This window comes from Equus caballus, chromosome 4, assembly GCF_041296265.1.
Source record: "Equus caballus isolate H_3958 breed thoroughbred chromosome 4, TB-T2T, whole genome shotgun sequence".
NCBI classification, from domain to species: domain Eukaryota; kingdom Metazoa; phylum Chordata; class Mammalia; order Perissodactyla; family Equidae; genus Equus; species Equus caballus.
In genome coordinates, this window is record NC_091687.1 from 25,067,428 (window position 1) to 25,088,477 (window position 21,050).

Consider the following 21,050-nt stretch of genomic DNA (forward strand, 5'->3'; position numbering starts at 1 on the left):
GCACCTCACTCATTTAGGAAGATCCCTACTATGGTGGAGGATGCCACCTGCAGGTCTCAGTTTCTCTACATCACATTGCCTTGAGGAGAGCCAAATGTCAATTCTGCCATGACTGTCACCCCGATGCTATTAGCCTTCTATTGAACTGGCCGGTGGCCCTGGAAGACTATGTTACATCGTTGCCCCTCCTGATCAGAGCAAGGTTGCAGGTTCCTTCAAGTCCCTTTTTTACCAAGACTCCAGCTCCCTGGAGTTAGATCCCTAGAAGCACCAGTGATCCCAGATGACGGGAGCCATAATGAGGTCCAGTCTGCTTCACAAATACCAGTGCCCCCATTTTCCTCTCCCACTTGGAGATGGGAGGCTTGATTTCTTCATTCAACAAGTGTTTATTCACCTACAGCGCTCCAGGCATTGTGCTAAGTGCTGACAGTGAAATGATAAACTTACAGTCATGGATCCTGTCCTCTTGCAGCTCACAGTCCAGCTTGATGAACACCTGCTGGTGGGGAGCAGCCTCAAGCTCAGATGAAGGGGAGGCCCTTCCTTGGCAGAACTTCAGACAGTCCCTCTGCAGTGCAGTCGGGGCAGCAAGCCTCCCAGGTGAAGAATGCGGTGTGCATCTTCTGGGTAATGATCACAGGTGATCAGCCCAGCCTTGCAGTGTAACGTCCTCTGGCATGAGCATGAGGCTGGTCCCTGTCATCACAGAGCATGTGTAGTGGAGATTAAGGGCAGGGACTGGTTTACCTCTGAGTGCAACCTCTTGTGTGTACTTGTCAAGCAATTTCCTAAGCCTCCAGTTTTTTCCTATAAAATCAGGAAAATCTTATTTGGTTGATGGAAGGATTAAAGTGAAACAACAAATGGGGAAAGTATCTAGCACATGTAAGTGCTCTGTAATGGGAGAGGTGAAGGTTTTGGTATAGTGCTTTTATGTGAGGAAACAGGCTCACTCTCCTAAGTAGTAGAATGAAAACCCAGATCTGTCCAAGCTGTCACCACCTTCCGGTATCCCTCCTCTGCCTGGTAGCCCGGAACTTTCAGCCAGCTGTATGTGTGTGCATGCATGCATGTGCATGGGATGCACGCACTTCTCGCTGTCCCAAGGTCCTTCAAGGGGAAAAGATGTTGCAGCAGCAAAGAGGAACCAAGCCTCAATTACAAGCCTCTGAAACCTAAATGTTCAGAGAGATTGGGTTCTCCTTTCTTCTGGCCTGTTCTTGGTTTAGTGCCCCAAGGAGATCTTCCTGATTCTGTACCATCCGTAGACTCTTGTGGTTTTCACAGGATCATCCACCAGATGCAGTGCTGGTCTCATGTCAGTAGGGAGCACCCCACTCTTTAAAGTATTGTCCATAGGAGAATAAAACGCGTACCCAGCAGCATAATCACACATCCACCCATAATCCTAAACATTCCCAGCAGTTCCGAAAACTGATGGGGCTGACCTGCCTTTCAGACCGTTTCCTCATGGAGGCCATAGGAAGTTGTCAAACACTCTATGCTCAGCTGCTGGGAACTAAAAAGGGGACAATAAACAAGGACCGTCCTGCTCTGCTGGGTCCCCCAAGAAGCCCCCCAAGGCTCTCCAGTAGCAGGAAGGAGGGCCATGCTCCCTCTCTGCAGCTGAGCTAAATGTTCTGAGACCTTGTGTGCTGAAAAATGTCTTTGTTCTGCCCTGACACTGAACTCATAGATGGTTTATAGAACTCTAGACTGGAAATCACTTTCCTACTGAAATTTCAAGGCATCATTGTACTGTCTTCTAGCTTCCAGTGTTGCCTCTCAGAATATCATAGCCGTTGTGATTCCTGTTTCTTTGTGCGTGGTCTTGTGTTTTGTATATGATTGCTTTGCGAGTTGTAGGATTTTTGTTTGTTTGTTATGATAATGGGCCTAGGCTTGGGTTGTCTTCCAATCTGGAAACTCGTGTCTTTCAATTCTAGGACATTTTCTTGAATTATTGTTTTTTTGTTGAGGTCATAATAGTTTACATCACTCTGAAATTTCAGTTGTACATTATTTCTTGACTGTCCCCACATAAGTGCTCCTTTTCAGCCCCTGTACCCACACCCTTACCCCACTTCCCCTGGTAACCACTGAACTATTTTCTTTGTCCATCTGTTTGTTTATATTCCACTTATGAGTGAAATCAAATTGTGTTTGTCTTTCTCAGACTGGCTTATTTTGTTTAGCGTAATACCCTCCAGGTCCATCCATGTTGTTGCAAATGGGATGATTTTGTCTTTTTTTATGGCAGAGTACTATACCATTGTATATATATACCACATCTTCTTTATCCAATCATTGGTCAATGGGCACATGGGTTGTTTCCATGTCTTGGCTGTTGCAGAAGCTTTTTAGTCTGATGTAGTCCCATTTGTTAACTTTTTCTTTTGTTTCTCTTACCGAGTAGACAGGGTATTCGAAAAGATGTGGCTAAGACCAATGTCAAAGAGTATTCTGCCTGTATTTTCTTCTAGGATTTTTATGGTTTCAGTTCTTACATTCAAATCTTTAATCCATTTTGAGTAAATTTTTGTGTATCATGCAAGATAATGGTCTGCTTTCATTCTTTTGCATGTAACTGTCCAGTTTTTCCCAACACCATTTATTGAAGAGACTTTCCTTTGTCCATTGTATGTTCTTGGCTCCTTTGTCACAGATTAACTGTCCATAGATGTTTGGTTTTGTTTCTGGGCTTTCAATTCTGATCCATTGATCTCTTTCTGTGCCAGTACCATGCTGTTTTGAATACTATAGCCTTGTAGTATGTTTTGAAGTCAGGGATTATGATGCCTCCAGCCTTGTTCTTTTTGCTCAGGATTACTTTGGCTATTTGGGGTCTTTTGTTGTTCCGTATTAATTTTTGGATTCTTTGTTCTATTTCTATGAAGAATGTCATTGGGATTTTGATTGGGATTGCGTTGAATCTGTAGATTGCTTTAGGTAATATGGATATTTTATTTATATTTATTCTTCTGACCCATGAACATGAAATACCTTTCCATTTCTTTATGTCTTCTTCAGTTTCTTCAATAATGTCTTATAGTTTTCAGTGTAAACGTCTTTCACCTCTTTGGTTAAGTTTGTTCCTAGATATTTTATTCTTTTTGTTGCGATTGTAGATGGGATTGTATTCTTGATTTCTTTTTCTGCTAGTTCATTGTTAGTGTATAGGAATGCAGCTGATTTTTTAAATTGATTTTGTACCCTGCAACTTTGCTGTAGTTGTTGATTATTTCTAATAGTTTTCTTTAGGGTTTTCTATATATAGAATTACATCATCTGCAAATAGTGGAAGTTTCACTTCTTCCTTTCCAATTTGGATTCCTTTTATTTATTTTTCTTGCCTAATTGCTCTGGACAATACCTCCAGTACTATGTTGAATAGGAGTGGCAAGAGTGGCACCCTTGTCTTGTTCCTGTTCTCAGAGGGATGGCTTTCAGTTTTTCTCCATTAAGCATGATGTTGGCTGTGGGTTTGTCATATATGGCCTTTATTATGTTGAGGTACTTTCCTTCAATACCCATTTTATTGAGAGTTTTTATTGTAAATGGATGTTGGATCTTGTCAAATGCTTTCTGTGCATCTACTGAGATGATCATGTTACTCTTATTCCTCATTTTGTTAGTGTGGTGTATCACATTGATTGATTTGCAGATGTTGAACTATCCCTGCATCCCTGGAATAAATTCCACTTGATCATGGTGTACAGTTCTTTTCATGTATTGCTGTATTCAGTTTGCCAACATTTTGTTGAGGGCTTTTGCATCTAAATTCATCAGTAATATTGGTCTGTAGTTTTCCTTCTTCGTGTTGTCCTTGTCTGGTTTTGGGATTAGGGTAATGTTGGCCTCATAAAACCTGTTAGGAAGCATTCCATCTTCTTCAATTTTTTGGCATAGTTTGAGAAAGATAGGTACTAAATCTTCTTTGAATGTTTGATAGAATTCTCCAGAGAAACCATCTGGTGCTGGACTTTTGGGTTTTGGGGGAGGTTTTTGATTACTGTTTCAGTCTCTGTACTTGTGATTGGTCTATTCAGATTCAGTTTGGGGAGGTTGTATGAGTCCAAGAATTCATCCATTTCTTCTAGGTTATCGAATTTGTGTGCCTATAGTCCTTCTAGTATTCTCTTATAATCGTTTGTATTTCTGCAGTATCTGTTGTAATTTCTCTTCTTTCATTTCTAATTTTATTTATTTGAGCATTCTCTCTTTTTTTCTTGGTGACTCTAGCTAAGGGTTTGTCAATTTTGTTTCTCTCTCAAAGAACCAACTCTTAGTTTCACTAATCTCTTCTACTCTTGTTTTAGTCTCTATTTCATTTATTTCTGCTCTGACTTTTATTATTTCTCTCCTTCTGCTGACTTTGGGCTTTGTCTGCTCTTCTTTTTCTAGCTCTGTTAGGTGCATTTTAAGATTGCTTATTTGAGATTTTTCTTGCTTGTTGGGGTGGGCCTGTATGGCTGTGAATTTCCCTCTTATGACTGCTTTGGCTGCATCCCCTAAGAGTTGGTATGTTGTATTTTCATTTTCGTTTGTCTCCAGGTATTTTACAATTTCCCCTTTGATTTCTTCAGTGATCCAGTGGTTGTTCAATACATGGTGTTTAGTCTCCACATATTTCTGACTTTCCCAGTTTTGTTCTTGGTTGATTTCTAGCTTCATAGCATTGTGGTCAGAAGAGAGGGTTGGGATTATTTCAATCTTAAATTTATTGAAGCTTGCCTTGTTTCCCAACATATGGTCTATCTTTGAGAATGTTCCATGGGCACTTGAGAAGAATGTATATTCTGCTGTTTTTGGATGGAATGCTCTCTATAGACCTATTAAGTCCCTCTGGTCAAGTGTTTCATTTAAATCTGCTATGTCCTTGTTGACTTTTTGTCTGGATGATCCGTCCATTGAAGTAGTGGGGTGTTGAGGTCCCCTACTATTATTGTGTTCCTAATTTCTCCCTTTAGGTTTGTTAATAATTGCTTTGTGTACTTTTGTGCCCTGGTGTTAGGTGCATATATATTTATAAGTGTTATGTACTCTTGGTGGAATGTCCCTTTTATCATATACTTCCCCTCTTTGTCTCTCATTGTCTTTTGTAACTTGAAGTCTGCTTTATCTGATAAACATTCGTATGGCAACACCTGCTTTATTTTGTTGGCCATTAGCTTGGAGTACTGTCTTCCATCCCTTTACTCTGAGCCTGTGTTTGTCTTTGGAGCTGAGGTGCGTTTCCTAGAGGTAGCATGTGGTTGAGTCTTGTTTTTTAATCCATCCAGTTACTCTGTCTTTTGATTGGAGAATTCAATCCATTTACATTTAGAGTGATTATTGTTATATGAAGGCATAATGCTGCCATTTTGTCTTTTGTTTTCTAGTTGCTCTATATTTCCACTGTTTCTCTTCCTTTGTATTTCTGACTACCATTTCATTTTGGTGGTTTTCTGAGGGGGATTTCTCAGTTTTCTCTCTTTTTGTGAATTGTGGCTCTGCTCTGATTTTTTGTTTGGTGGTTATTGTGAGGATTGTATGAAAGATATTGGAGATGAGATAGTCCATTTTCTTATAGCTGCTTATCTCCATTATCCTAAGGGGGTTCCTTCCCTTTCCTCTCCCCTTATGAGTAATTGCTGTTACAAATTGTTCTGTTTTTAATTTTGTGAGTTTGTGGCTAAGTTGAAGTGGTTATCATTACTTTTGATGCTTTCTTTCCCTTTCTCTTTTAAGTTGTAATTGAGCTTTTGACTTCCTGTTCTGGTAGAGAGCTGCAGGTTTCTGATCAGGTCTGTCTATTTATCTCCTTCCTCAGAGATTTGTAGACCTTTGCCTTTTTGTTGCCAGTGTGAGGGCATCTTTAATTATTTATTGTAGGAGAGGTCTAGTGGCAATGAACTCCCTCAGCTTTTGTTTATCTGGGAAAGCTTTTATTTCTCCGTCATATCTGAAGGAGAGTTTCACTGGATAAAGTATTCTTGGCTTTCCCCTCCAGGAAAGTGAACCTGAGTGGGCTCAAAGCTACCATGCCTGTTCCTGCAGCTGTCCAGGACGTGTTCCCTCTTTGGGGGCTCAGCAGCACTATGAATTCTTGTGTGCATGCCTGGGAAGTATTTGCCCCAGCATGTAGATCTGCTGGGGTCTCTGCTTACAGTCTGCAGTCCATGGGGCTGCTGTACTTGGTGGCAGGGCTTCCTCACTGGGACCCAAGCTATGGCTGCTCCTTGGCAGCACAGGGGTGTGGTGGGCTCCCCTTCCCCACTGGGAGAGCAAATGTGAGCGTGGGCTACGGGTTACCGCTGCCTCCTCCTACGGTCACTCCAGTGCATGTTCCCACTTTCTGGGCGCTTGCACCAGGTTGGAACACGTTTGTGTGTGTGCACAGGGCTACTAGGAGAGAGCAGGGTGTGCTCACCTATCTCTGCTACTTCCCGGGGGGCCAGTCCATCCACCCTCAGATATATAGCTGCATGTGTCTCTCAGGCATCCTGTTGTGCTGTGTGGGCTTCCTCCAGTCAGTGAATGTCCATTTAGTTGTAGTTCAAAAGGGGGAGGGACGAAGGGAACAACTCACTCCACCATGTTGCTGACATCACTCTCAGCATCCCAGTTGAAATTTTGTTGAATTATTAATGTTTTTTCCCCTCTGATGTCCTTGTCTTTTTCTTGAACAGCTATTATTTGGAAGTTAAATCTCCTAATATGGTCTCTAATTTTTTCTTGTACTTCACACCTTTTGTCATTTTGCTTTACTTTCCAAGAGATTTCAACTTTATTTTTGAAGCCTTCTGTTAACTGTTTCATTTCTTTATTTCCACGAGTTTTTCTTGTCCTTAGGGTATCTTTTAAATATATCCTCGTCTTATTTCTTGGTTGCAATATCTTATCTCTCTGAGGATGTTAATTTATTCAACAAATAGTCATGAAGTGCTTACTCAACACCAGACACTACTCTAGGTGCTTGGAATCCATCACTGAACAAAGATCCTTACCTTGTGGAGTTTGCAGTACAACAGGGAGTGACAAACAATAAACATAAGCAAATTTTTTCATATGTTATAAGGTCATGAAGGGCCAGCCCTGGTGGCTTAGTGGTTAAGTTCAGTGTGCTCTGCTTCAGCAGTGCAGGTTTGGTTCCTGGGCACAGACCTACCCACTCGTGTATTCGTGGCCATGCTATGGCAGCAGCCCACATACAAAATAGAAGAAGATTGGCAACAGATGTTAGCTCAGGGCAAATCTTCCTCAGGAAAAAAAAAAAATGATAAGGTAGTGAATAATATGGAAAAAAGATTCAGTAAAGCAGAATAAGAGGGATTGACATTGGTGAAGAGAACGTAGGTTACAGTTTTAAACAGGATGATCAGAGTAAGATGAGAGACAGTGACGTTTGAGCCAAGACTTGAAGAAAAGTAAAGGGTGTTGGCTGGACGAATATATTTGGAAAGAGCACCCACACAGAAGGCATGCCAGTGCACACAGCCCTCAGGTGGGAGCATGCCACTCATGTTCAAGGAAAAGTGGGAAGCCTGGTTGGAATGAAGTGCACGAGGAGGAGAGTGGTGGACAGAGGAAGACCAGGCCTCCAGAGAAATCACATGGGGGTGGAAGGCCGTTCTTGGGAATTTGGCTTTTCCTCTGGGTGAAGTAGAGAGCCACTGGAGACTTTTGAGCAAAGGAAGGACACTACCTGATTTATGTTTCAAAGGGATCATTCTCGGAGTATGCAGCGTAGAAGCAAGGAAACCAGAAGACTAGCCCACGAAAGAAATGGTGGTGGTGGCTCACCTGTTCTAGTTAGTTAGGAGTGGAATTGGTGAGAAGTGGTCAGGTCTAGATGTATCCTGAAGCTAGGGCCAGAAGATTTCCTGACAAGTAGGTATAGAGTACAAAAGAGTAGATGAAGACAACTCCGAAGTGTTTGGCCCGAGCAACCAGAAGGGGGAGTTGCTGGAAGCTGAAATGTAGAAGAGGTCAGGCAGGAAGATCAGGGCCCAGTTTTAAGCATATTGAGTTTGAGATGACTGTTAGACATGGGAAGTCTGGAGTTTAGGAAGAAATCTGGGATGGAGCTGTCATTTGGAGTTATTTGCATATTGTTATTTAAAGCCAGGAGACCAGATGAGCTCCCCAAGGAACTGAGAGTCAAGAGGACAGGGAGGGGGTCAAAGACAGAGCCTTGGCCATGCCAGCATTGAGAAATGAGGGAAGAGAAGAACCAGCACAGGAGAATGAGAAGAAGCAGTCACTGGGGTGGGGATATGTTTCCCTGGAAGCCAGTGAGGAAAGTGTGTGTGTGTGTGTGTGTGTGTGGAGAAGGAAGTGATAGACTGTTACTTCTGATAAGCAGAGAAAGACACAGAACTGACATTTAGATTCCGCAGCCTGGAGGTCATTGGCGAATTTGTCAGCAGAATAAACAGTTTAAAGGGGTTTTGTTACAAAAGAGAGGAAAGAAATGGGGCCATAGATGGTAAGAGAAATAGGATCAAGAAAAAAGTTGTTTTTTTTAAAGATTGGCCCCTGAGCTAACATCTGTTGCCAGTCTTATTTTTTTTTTTTTTCTTTTTCTTTTCTTTCTCCCCGAAGCCCCCCAGTACATAGTTGTATATTCTAGTTGTAGGTCGTTCTGGTTGTGCTATGTGGGATGCTGCCTCAGCAGGGCCTGATGAGCGGTGCCATGTCCACGCCCAGGATCTGAACTGGTGAAATCCTAGGCCACCAAAGCGGAGCACACAAACTTAACCATTCGGCCATGGGACTGGCCCAAGAAAAAAGTTTTAAGTTCAGAAAAATAACAGCATGTTTTTGTAAGTTGATGGATGTGATCCAATAAGTAGTTAAAAAAATGATGTAGAACAGAAAGGGAGAAGTGCAAGTGATGTCTTTAAGTAGGCGGAGGAGATGGGAGTTAGCACCTGAGCGGAGGATCAGCCACTGAGAGGGGCTTGGATATTCAACTTTGGTTAGCAGATGGGCCCAGATGCTGGTGCGTGGGTAGTTTGGAAGTTCTTTTGTGATTTCTTTAATTTTTTCAGTGCAGTAGGAAGCGAAGCAGCATCTACTGAGTAAAGATTTTGGATTTTGGTTTTGAAGAGAGGAGAAAGTATGACTATTGCACAGGAGAATGGGAGAACGAACGAGTGGTTCTCCAGCTTCAGCATGCTCAGAAGTCACTTGGAGGATTTGTTGAAACACACATTGCTGGGCTCGTGTCTGATGCAGTAGGTCTGGGGTGGGGCCAGAGAATTTGTTTTCTAACAAGTCCCAGGGTGATCCTGATGCTGCTGTCTGGGAACCCCACACTTGAGGAAAACATACTCTTGGTTCTCCTGGTTCCTCTGGTCACTCCAGAATGGCTGGTCTGGATGCAGGGTGCCTGGAAGTTGGCATTACAGCATCAAGGGCCACATGGTCAGGAACATAGGTGAAACCACTTAGTGGGTTGAGTGTTTTTTTCCAGCCGTGTTCAGCTTGCTTGTTAGTTTATCTGAGTTGCTTTTTCCTGTTGGTTGGCTTTATATTTTATCTTTATATTAGAGGGTCCACCAGTTATGTGCTGCAGAAGGCTGCACAGAATTGTCAGGGGGACTGAAGCTGATTGGAAATTCTGGTCCACGTGGTAAGGTCTGGCTGGATCTTTCAGTTAGGGAACCACCAGGGTCAGTTTCTAGGGCCCGTCAGTCCCTGTTGAGCCAACCTCCAGTGTCCTGCCTGCAGGTGGCAGGAGGGAGTGAGGGAAGTGAGCTGGGTAGGCACCTTCACTAGATGGCACTCTGACCTCCAGCTAGATCCAGTGTCCTCTGGGCCCAGGACCAGAACTCTAGGGGAAGGGTGCTGCGATGCTCCTGGGTAGGTGGGGGAGGCATCTGGAGAACCAACTGGTGTCTAATCCGAGGTGGACCTAGCCTCCTCACTGCCACCCGGAAGCCCTGGGTGCTGCCCAACTCACAGCCCAACTCACAGGTGGGGCTGGGGTGGGGGCTAGGTCACTGCCAGGCTGGCTTTTGCTCTCTGTACTGTGGGCTCAGTGCTCCCTTCCTCCATCTTCCTCCTACCCAACTCCCTCTGCTCAGTCACTGGTCACCTTTCATCTGCGTTTTGGCTTCCTCAAAATGTGTGACTGCTTCCTCCTCTCTGGATTCCATGCTTTTTGTAGGCATACACCTAGCGGCACGGCTGCATTCCAGCAGACCTTGGGGGGAGTCCAGTTGCCCTCAGCCTGGGCTCCTGGCTGGGTTTGAAAGGCCAGGAACAGCCGGTTATTTTTGAGCCCACGGGGATTTTTCACCTCTGCAATTTTCCTATACTTCTCACTAAGCTGTACCAAGTACTTCCCAGATGTCGAAATCATCCCATAGGAGCCGAATTGAAGCACCCCTCTACTCGGTTATGAGCATCACTGTTGTGTGCTGAACAGGGCTGAGTGAGGAGTGGGTGCTGTTTGTCACTGTGAACACCCCTAGACTTCTCTGGTTTTCGAAACTTTCTAACATTGAATTATCTTGCTAACATCTTGATTTTGTGATGTTTTCCAATATGGAAAGCCTGTTTATTTTTGTTAAATGGAAAAATTCATAAATGATTATTCTTCATAACACTTATTCTGTGTTTACAAAACACCATAATTTCTCAATTGCTTTACCATCAGAAATAGCTGTTTCTGGAAGAACAGACCTTGGAAGTCAACAAGAGCAGAAGTGAGGTGGCTTGGGGAGGAGGGAGGAGAGAGGGAAGGGGCTGCAATGGCCTGCAGTCCAGCTGCACGATAAAGCCACCCTCCCTTCCTCTCCCAGCCTCCCCCAGCTTGAAGAGAATGAAGCCTTGTTACAGGCATGAGCTGATGCCTGAAATACCTGCGTTCCACATCCAGAGAGAAGGCCTTGGGTAGAAGAAGCTGTAGTGTTCTCAGTAACTCGTCTGTGTTTCTGGAGACTGACAAGCATGGGCTCTGACATCACACACTCCGGTTCCAATCTGGGCTTTGCCATCCTCAGTACTGCCCTTTAGGGCTGCTGGGAGGATTAAATAAAATAATCCAAGCAAAGTACCTAGCAGTACAAATGTTCACAAAATAAATGTCACCTTTGCTGTTAAACTAGGGATTAAGTAACTGACATCAGATGATTTCTAAAGAAAAAAGTTTGTAATAATGGAACTGGTTGCTTCTGTAGCTGGTGCTTGCTCAGGCAGCAGTGGGTCAGCCCCAACCCCCCAGGTAAACCAGCTTTTATGGGTTCTTTTTTGCAGTTCAGCACTGCTTCCCTGTTCCAGGAATCAGAGGGAGCCCTTCCTTCAGGGAGCTGCTTGCTCCTCCGACTTAGATGCTGCAGCTTCAGCGAGCACACACCCAACATACGGCCAGCTCTTCTTAGATGTGGCATTTAATTTAAAATTAGCACATATTGAGTCATTGGTAATGTTCCCAATGGCCTACTCAAGGGATATAGCAACAGGGCTTCTTCATGTTCTTTATTCTCGTTTCTCATAATTTTAACAGGTTTAATCGCTTGAGTGCATTTCGTTTCTAATGTATAGTAATAATATAGATCATTTATTGAGCTGGGCACTGTGTGAAGCATTTGACAGCATCATCGCATTCAGTTATCCCATTCAGTCCTTCCAATAGCCTGTGCGGAGCTGCTTAGCCACATTTTACTACCTATGAGGCAGTTCAAGGTCATACAGCTACTGAGTTCCAGGGCAGTTTTCAACCAGATCCAGATTTATGGAAGTAGCATCAGACATTTCAAGGTCAAGAATAAAAATGGAACTAATTTCCATTCTTGCTGAATAGCGACGGTAATGGAGGAAGATAAGCCATTCGAATAGGCAGAGTGTGATAGCACATCTAAGGCTTAGTGGACAGAGACAGCAAAGCAGCAGCCAAAAGATGTGCTCAAAATCTAAGCATTAAATCACTCATGTGAGCTTTATATTCTTGTTTTATACCCTGTTCGGACAAGCATGTTTCTCAGTGTTTCAACCTAGGATACATTTGAAGGAACAATAGAATGTAAATGTGACTGCCTTTCCCCCTAATTAATTAGTGAGTCTAGGCAGTGATCATCCATGGCTATCTGGAGACAGTAAACATTGGGTACCTTCTGATGGAAATACACACCAGCATCCCTGAATAGACTTTCAAAACAAAACAGAAAAACAACCTGTATCTGATCAATCTTTTATATCTGTCTACCAGTTTACAAGACATACAAATACCATGGAGATGAAATCAACAAATTCCAGACTGTGGGTATATCTGTAAGACAAATGACCTAGTTTCTTTCAGAAAAAATAAAAATAAAAAATAAGAAAACAAAGTGATAAAAAAGCAATGGAGGGCAAACCTATAGATTCAAAGAGATAAACTTCATAATATGACCTTATTTGGATCCTGATACAAAGAAATTGTTTTTTAAAAACTGCAAGACAGGAGAAATGTAAATACTGACTGGATCTTTAAAGATATTTAAAAATTATTGTTGCTTTTAATTAAATGTGATAATGCAACATGCTGAAATACTTCTGGATGAAATGTCTGAGACTTGCTTCTAATTCAGGGAAGGGCCAGAAGGAATATAGATAGATGAAACAAGATTGACTATGAACTTATAATTGTTGATGTTTAGTGTTGGCTACATAAGAGTTCATTATTCTAATCTGTGTTCTTATGTATTTTTTGAAATTTCCTCTAATTTGGATCCAATTGAGATTGGGACCATGGGGATACAATGGTCTGGAAAGGATGGTGGGAAACCAAGACTCTGACACACAGGAGTAGTGATTAGGCAAGAAGGGATGAGATAGGGCAGAGAAGGAGAGCTGTGTCTCTTGGAAGAAAAGCAGTGTGTTCAGGGGAAAGCTCAGAGGTGTAAAGTGCTCCAGATTCAGTGTCCTGTGGAATGGAAGTACAACCACCCTAAGGCCATGATGCTTTCCCAAACCAGACATTATTTCAGTCTGATAATCTCTAATTTAAATTGATTACTCAGGACAAGCATCCAAATTATCATCAAAACTCTAGGCCACACTATTATTTATAAAATAAATAAATGAATTTATTAATTCATTCAAAGGTATGGACTTCCTCCAAGTTCCTTGCAGTATTAGTGATCTATTGCTGTGTAACAAATTACCCCCAAAATTTAGTGGGTTAAAATACGAGTAAACATTTCTGTTTCTGTGGGACAGAAATTCAAGAGCAACTTGGCTGGGCAATTCTGGCTCAGGGTTTCTCATGGGGTTGTAGTCAAGATGTCACCTGGAGCTGGAGGAATACTTCCAAGACAACACACCCACTTGGCTGACAATTTGGTGCTCCTGTTGGCAGGAGGTCTCATTTCCTATCTCTATTAATTTCCTAGGGTTGCCATACAAAGTTCCACAATCTGGGTGGCTTGAAACAACACATTTGTTCTCTCACAGTTCCAGAGGCTAGAAGTCTGAAATCAAGGTGTCTGCAAGGCCATGCTCTCCCTGAAGGCTCTAGGGGAGGGTCTGCTCCATGCCTTTCTCTTAGCTTCTGGTGTTGCCAATCATCCTTGGCACTCTACCAATCTCTGCCTCTGTCTTCACGTCTGTTCTCCCTTATGTGTGTGTCTGAGCCCCTTTTCTTCTTCTTACAAGGACACCAGTCATATTGGATTATGGGCCCACCCTACTCCAGAATGACCTCATCTTAGTTAATTACATCTGTAATTACCTTATTTCTAAATAAAGTCACATCCTATGGGTCTGGAAAGGACATGATTTGGGGGGGTCACTACCCAGCCCAGTGCTCTGTCCATGTGGGCCGCTTCATAGATTGCTGCTTAAGAGTCCAAATGACATGACAAGTGGATTCCCCACAGCAAGAACTGAAGAGAGCCCAAGGCTATTCTTTCACGGGCAGACGTCAGAAGTCACACACCATCACTTTTACAGTATTGTATTTGTTATGGAAGGGACTAGACAAGAGCACAAATATCAAGAGGTGAAGAACACTGAGGCCCATTTTGGAGGCTGGTTTATATGATTCACGTGATTCCTCCACTTGAAAAGTACACTTGCCCCCTCCCCAGGGCCCCTAAATGCTCGTCCCATTACAACATCAGCTTCCAGTACGCTGCTGAGGCACAGCGTCTTTCAGCTTCTCAGGAGCTCTTTTGTTTATCTGAACAGTTGTCTGAGGTATGACCCCAGAAGTTTCTTTTAACACAACTCTTTAACAATGGATTGTACAGCTACACTCTTGCCTTCGTCTTTATACCATATTTTCCTGACAGTACCGTAGGTTTTATCTTTGCCTGGAAGCCATTTCTTAATTTTAGCATCATTTGCCGTCTGGAGGGTCTGAGAATTTTCAAAACCAACAAGCTCTGATCACTTTATGTTGACTAGTCCTCTCCTTAGCTCTTCTCTCATCTCACACATTTTACTATAAAGAGCAAGAAGCCAGACATCTTTAATACTTTGCTTGGAAATCTCCTTGTAAGCTACCCAGTTCATTAGGTACAGTTTCTGCTTTTTCTCTTGAAAGAGGTATCATGCATGACAGGCCATTTAAAAAAACATTTTTCTGTATCTGCTTTGGGTTTCTCCCTCTCTTTCTCTCTTCACACACACACACACATCTGCTGCATCATTTAAAAGTAAGTTGTAGACATTATGATCCTTTACCCATAATACTTCATTATGCATCTTCTAAAAATAATAACCTGCCACATCATCACAATACCAATACCACACTGAGAAAACTAATAATGATTTCATAATATTATGTTGTATCCAAAGCATATTCAGTGTTCCCCAATTAACCCAAAAATGTCTTTTAAGTCTGTATTGTTCTTTTTTTAGGCAGGATCCAACCTAGTTTCATGGTTTATATTTTGTTCATCTCTTCTAACCTAGGACAATCCCCCCACCACCTGTTTTTTGTTTTGTTTTTAATGATGGTGATTATCTGAGGACTCTAGGACTGTTGTCTTACAAACTCCCCCAATGGATTTGTCTGATTCTTTCCCCATGGTGTCATTTAACTTGTCCTGCCATCTCCATTTCCTGTAACTTGGAAGTTAGGTCTAGACGCTAGAGCTACATTGTCCAACATGGTAACCATGAGCCACATATGAATATTTGAATTTAAATTAGTTTAATGAAGATTAACTTAAATTTAGAAATCCAGTTCCTCCATCTTATTGGCCTCAATTCAAGTGCCAAATAGCCACATGTAGCTAGTGGCTACTGTACTGGACAGTGTGCAAATATAGAACATTTCCATCATCACAGGAAATTATACTGATTAAACTGCTCTAGATGCTTAATTATATCCAGGTTAAACATTTTTGGCATGACTACTTCTTAGGTGATATTTGGTACTTCATATTGCATCACACAAGGAGGCTTGGCTGGGAATTCCAGGGTGCCCTGAGGGACTTGTAAACTGTGCACATGTAACTAGAAAAATCACTGTCTCCTGAGCCCCCACTCCAGTCCTGTCGACCTGGATCCTACATTCTGTGATAGAAAAGATTTCTAGGGAAAAGAAAATAGAATCAGTGAATTTTAGAGCTGAAAGGGAACTTTGACACTGTTTTATAAACAGCTGAGGAAACCGAGGCCCACAGATGTTCAAGACTTGCCCAAGGTCACTGACAGTAGTTGGAAGCAGAGAATGACCTTCAATAAACATCTTCTTGGGGCCGGCCTGGTGGCACGGCAGTTAAGTTCGTACGTTCTGCTTTAGCAGGCCCAGGGTTTGCCAGTTCGGATCCCAGGTGTGGACATGGCACTGTTTGACAAGCCATGCTGTGGTAGGCAGGTAGGTAGGTAGAGGAAGATGGTCATGGATGTTAGCTAAGGGCCAGTCTTCCTCAGCAAAAAGAGGAGGATTGGCAGCAGATGTTAGCTCAGGGCTAATCTTCCTCAAAAAATTTTTAAAAAAAATTAAACATCTTGTTACTCCTGGCCAGACTCATATTAGAGTTGAAAATACCTTGTGGCAACTGAGATCAGTTGGTACTGCTAACACTATTAATAATAATTGTAAAATACCTTTTATTGAGTGCTTAACAGTGTTAGGCACTATATTTAGTCTTTAATCCTCACAACCACCCCAAGAAGTAGGTTACTAACAGAAACTATGATTAACAGGAATTGATTTTTTCAGGTAATAAGAAACCTAGAATTGCTTCATTGGTTTAGCAGTTCAACAATGTGAAAGCTGGTATTTCTGTGATTATCTTGGCCTTTCCATCTTGGTCACAGGATACCTGCTGCAGCTCCAGGGATCACATCAATGATCAAAGCAGGATGAATTGTCATGTGGCAGTGCCAGCAACTCCAGTTTGATTTGGGAGAAAAGTGAAATCTTTCCCAGAGACCCCAGAATAGACTTCTTTCATTGGCTACAACTATATCATAGGACCAGCTTTATTGCAGAGACTGGGAAAAATGACTTTGATGTGCAGCTCGTCCAGCTTCTATAGAAGAGAGAGGCAAGGGAATGGAGATTGGATGAAACCAAGCAACAATGGAGGTGTTCCTGTCCCCGTGGTTCAGATGAGGAAGCTGGTGCTTAGAGTGGCAAAATACCTCACCCAAAGTTAGTAAGTGACAGATGCTTTGACTCCAAAGCTCATGATGGGTAAGACATGTTCACTGAAGAACTGTGATGAGGATTCTGATGTTGCCTGAGCCTGGGGCTGGTTCAGACAATTTAAGAAGAGGTAGGATCTGTGTGTCCTCAAAAAACAGAGGAGAGGCTGCCCCTTTCAGTGAACTGAAGAAGGCCATTCAGGAGAAGAGTTGCTGCTGGTATCCACAGGTGTTTGGGTGAATGGCTACCTTAGAAAACTTGTACTTACTCCACTCTTAATATATATTTAATGCTATATTTTCTGTATCTATATATTTAATGCCATATATATTCAGTGCTATATTTCACATATATTTCATAACTATATATTTAACACAGTATTTCATATTTTCTCCATAACCTTTTCTTTTCTTGCCATCCATGGTCTTGCCAACCACACACCCTTCAAGGTGTTTCCTACAGTTGGTGAGGGGTTCATGTAATAAAATCATGCAAACTCGAACAAAAAATGAGGCATCTTGTTCCCCCTTCAAATTATGTGGACTAATATATATAGTGTTGGCAAAGGCTGGTGGAATAAATCAGTATAATCTTTCTGAAGGTAATATGTGTCAAAATCTCTAATAAATGTACAGAAGCTTTGACCTAGCAATTTAAATCTAAGATTTTATTCTGAGGAAATAAATGGGGATTAATAACAAGCATGCTTAGCACATTATTTATAATAGAGAAAAATTAGCAACAACTTGTGCAAAAAGCAAGTTGGAGAAGTATATTAACATGAAGTTAAAAATGAAACAAAAACGTGGTAAAATTATAAAGCGAGGGGATTGTAAACAAAATGTAGGATGATAGTAGGGATGGAAAGGGTCAGAGACTCACAAGGGCCTCAGTTCTGCTTCCTAAGTGGGAGGGGAGTACATGTGTTCGTGTTATTATTATATTTTGTCCGCATCATCCACAGTTCTGCTAACAAACTGTGAGGCATTGCAATAAAGATTGATTTTTCTTGGGAGCCACCGTCCTGGGAGTTTGTAGGAGATTTCGGCTCCACAGCCATCCAGGGACCCAGGCTCTGGCATGTTCCACAGCCTGGGAATCCTCCACCGGGTCCTCTGCATCCAGGCTCCAGGAAAGGGAAGGGGAGCGGGAGCCTCTAGGCCAGCAGAGTGGTGGGGCCAGGCCCTAGTCACCTGGTGCCTCATCCCTCTGCCAGCACGGCCCACCCGGCCCATCTCGGGCGGTGGTGCTGGGAGCGGTGGGCCCAGCAGGAGGGGAGCAGACTGTAGCTGGCATCTGCTACAACTTCTTATGCATGAGATACAACTCATTCTTTTGAATATGTAAAATATTTTATTTAAAAATGAAAAACAAGCCTAAAAGTTCGGTCAGAGACGGTGGGTTGAATCAACTGTGGAGCAGCCATGTGGTGGGGTACTATGTACTCATTAGAGGGAAGAGGCGAGAGAATGTTTAAATGCCAGGAAAAAAATGGAGAAAAACGGGCTACAAAAGATTCCTATTTTGATCCCGGGCACGTGTCGTCAGAGCAAGAGAGCTGGACAACACGGAAGCACACCCAACTGTTACCTTGGGCTACCTGGTCGCAGGCCCTTTTCCTTTTCTTTGTGCTTTCCTGTGCAGTCTACATTGTCTGCGATGAGCACGTATCATTTTCGTAATTAGATAAAAAAATAAAGGCATAGGTTTGGTTTTCTTTCGAGTAAAGAATATTAGCAGGGCCCCCAGTCAAGATATGCTAAGCAAGGTCCCCCTCCCGCAGCTGCCTTGGGGCCGCCCCCGCGCAGTCAGGACCCGGGGCTGCCCTGCGCCCGCCGCCGGTGCCCCCGCCTCCCGCCCGCGCTCGCGCTCACGCTCTGGCCACAGAGCCGCGCCCTCGGGGCCCTCTCCCGGGTTCTCGCGGGGCTCGGCGCCGGCGTGGTCCCTTTAACTCTCATCAGACCCCTGCGTGCGTCGGAAGCCCCCCTTTCTAGATGAGGAAACGAAGACATCAGCAGTCCCATAACCCCGGCGTGGGGTGACGCTGCCGGGCACCCAGAGACTGGCCCCGCCGCCCGCGCTGCGGGGTCTCGTGTCTCCTGGACGGTGGGCGTGCGCCACGTCAGGAGCGTCTGTCCATCCGTGTCCGCCGTCGCCCCCTGTGCCCGTGTCCCGTCTCCTAACACGAGTGCGAAGCCGGATGCCTTCACCCAGACCGGAGGGTCACGAGACCAGCCCTTCGGAGGAGGAGGAGAGGATGGCGAGTGCGGGGGAAGAGGTGGGCAGAGGGGGCTGATCTCCAAGGGCGGAGCACCCGGAGCTTCCTCCTAGGCTCTGGGGCTGGGACAGCGGCCGCCCGCCTGTGGAGAGGGGACAGAGAGCGAGCTGGGGGGCTGTGAGGTGGACGTGCCCTCCCCAGAAACGAACGACAGCTTCAGGGCCTGACAGACCGTTCCGCTTCGCCTCCAGGTCTCTGTGAGAGGGGGACGACTGCCTGGAAGGAGGGTCCCTGGCTTTGCGTCTCCCCAGGGGAGCGGAGAAAGGGCGGGAAGAGCCGCGTAGGGCTTCGGCCCCCGCCCTCCTGGCAGAGGAACAAGCAGAGGGAGAGACCGCCGGCCGGCCTCCCGAGGAGACGGGAGCCCTCACCACCCACCAGACTGCTCTCAGTAGATCCCCTCACCCTCCTACAGCCCCCTTCACCTTCTGTAACTCCCCTCTAGGCCCAATCATAGCTGTGAGGTGGAAGAGGGCCTAATCGCCTTGGAGTACAACTCCTTTACATTTGAGTGGAAAGCTTGTTCAAGGGCACTCGAGTGGTCAGCAGTTTTGGGGGGATGAGGATTCTGAGGACAGGATTTCTGCAATCAATCTCTTTGTGCACCCACACTAAATCACACTGTAAAGTTCTTCCTGACAATGACAGGCATGAAGAGGTGAAACTATTGCCTTGTCCTCCCTTCAGTTGCTGATAGCAACTTCCTCCTTGCAGGGATAAGTGAGTTTCCTTGGAGAAGTTGGTGAGAGCTACAGAACTGACAGACGGAGACTTCAGGGCTGGTCCTGTCATCATCCACCAGGCTGGGAGAACCTGATCTTGGGAGCCCTCCTGAGATCCCACTAGACCTGCTGTCTCTTCCCTTGGGTGTTCCTTAGCAGCACCTGGATGCCATTTCAGGACTGACCATCCAGCATCTCTGGAGATTGAAATGAAATGCTGACCTACAATGGAAGGCAGCAACCCTCACACCCAGCCTAAGGAGTGCCAGGAAGCAAGTACCCTTTTACCTCCCAAGACTGTTGATTTGTAGTAACCTTAAGACTCTGAGCTTTGTTATCGAAACCTGCAATATCAGAGGTTTAGAGAATTGGGTTGGTTCACTAAAAGTTGTAAACTATGTCACAGGAGCTTGAATTTTACCTTCAACCTTTTATAATTAACCTGATTTTAACCTCACTGGGTCGTCTTATAAGTAACCAGCCAAAATATAAGAGCTGAGCATTTTCTTATGCACTCTTGCCCCACACTGGCCAATGAAGTAGCCACTAGCCCTAGGAGTTATTGCAGACTTGAGATGCGGCTGCTCCAAGTGGAGACTGTGCTAGTGAGCATAAAATTCATACTGGATTTTGAAGACACTATGGAAAAAAAGAATGTAACATCCCTTAATGTTTTATATTGTTACATGTTGAAATGATAATATTTTGACATCTTGAGATATTATTAAATTTCACTTTTTAATGTAGGTAATGAAAATTTAATATTACATTATATTTTTAAGGGACAGCACTAGCCTAGAACATACATCTAAAAGCATTCCTCCTTGTAAAGTTTAAAGCAAGATGACAAATTCCTTCCTTCTACAAAAACATGAGGGATTATTATTGTTTGTAAGGGCTGTGACCAGACACTTTTCAAAACTACATGCTTCTTATCAATTTCCTGTGCCTGTACAATGAGTACCGGGTCTGTGGCAAATGACTCAGGGACTTGAGGACCTCAGGACTGATGGTGATTTCCAGAGTCACGAGAGGAAGACAAAGCAGTCCTCTCCAGCATCCATTCCTGTGACTGTTTAAAAGAGATGGAATGACTCTCCTCCTCCTCCATCATACTCCTGGGACCCGCATGTGAACACAAGTCGTCCTTCGTAGAAGTGAAGCCTGATCTTCATGGCTCATGCCAGAAGGGGAAATGCAACAGGACCCAACTCTAATCCCCTTCACCTTCTTGGGCAGCAGAGGGAGGGGGGGTGTTGTGTTGATAATAATCCCTGAACCCACTACACCATTTTTAGGAGGGTTTTGTGCCCAGGAGTGGAGCAGGAGCCTTTCTGGACACCGCAGAACAGCCAATCTGAGACAGGAGCATTATAATAAAAAATTGCAGGGGGAGGTGGGACAGCAAACGAAACACCCAAAGTGATATGAACATAACAAATACTGTTTACAATTCATGGCTTGCTCTGGGTTG

At 43.9% G+C, this 21,050-nt stretch overlaps 2 long non-coding RNA genes across 2 annotated transcripts; both read left to right on the forward strand.

The window, feature by feature from the left end:
* Positions 1-473: 473 nt before the first annotated feature.
* LOC138923727 (uncharacterized) lies at positions 474-17,231 on the forward strand. Its single transcript, XR_011437774.1, has 2 exons — positions 474-603; positions 16,249-17,231. It is a non-coding gene; the product is annotated as an uncharacterized lncRNA (long non-coding RNA).
* Positions 17,232-18,451: 1,220 nt separating this feature from the next.
* LOC111773153 (uncharacterized) lies at positions 18,452-20,322 on the forward strand. The gene is made up of 2 exons (XR_002807382.2): positions 18,452-18,857; positions 19,569-20,322. It is a non-coding gene; the product is annotated as an uncharacterized lncRNA (long non-coding RNA).
* The last annotated feature ends 728 nt before the right edge of the window (positions 20,323-21,050 follow it).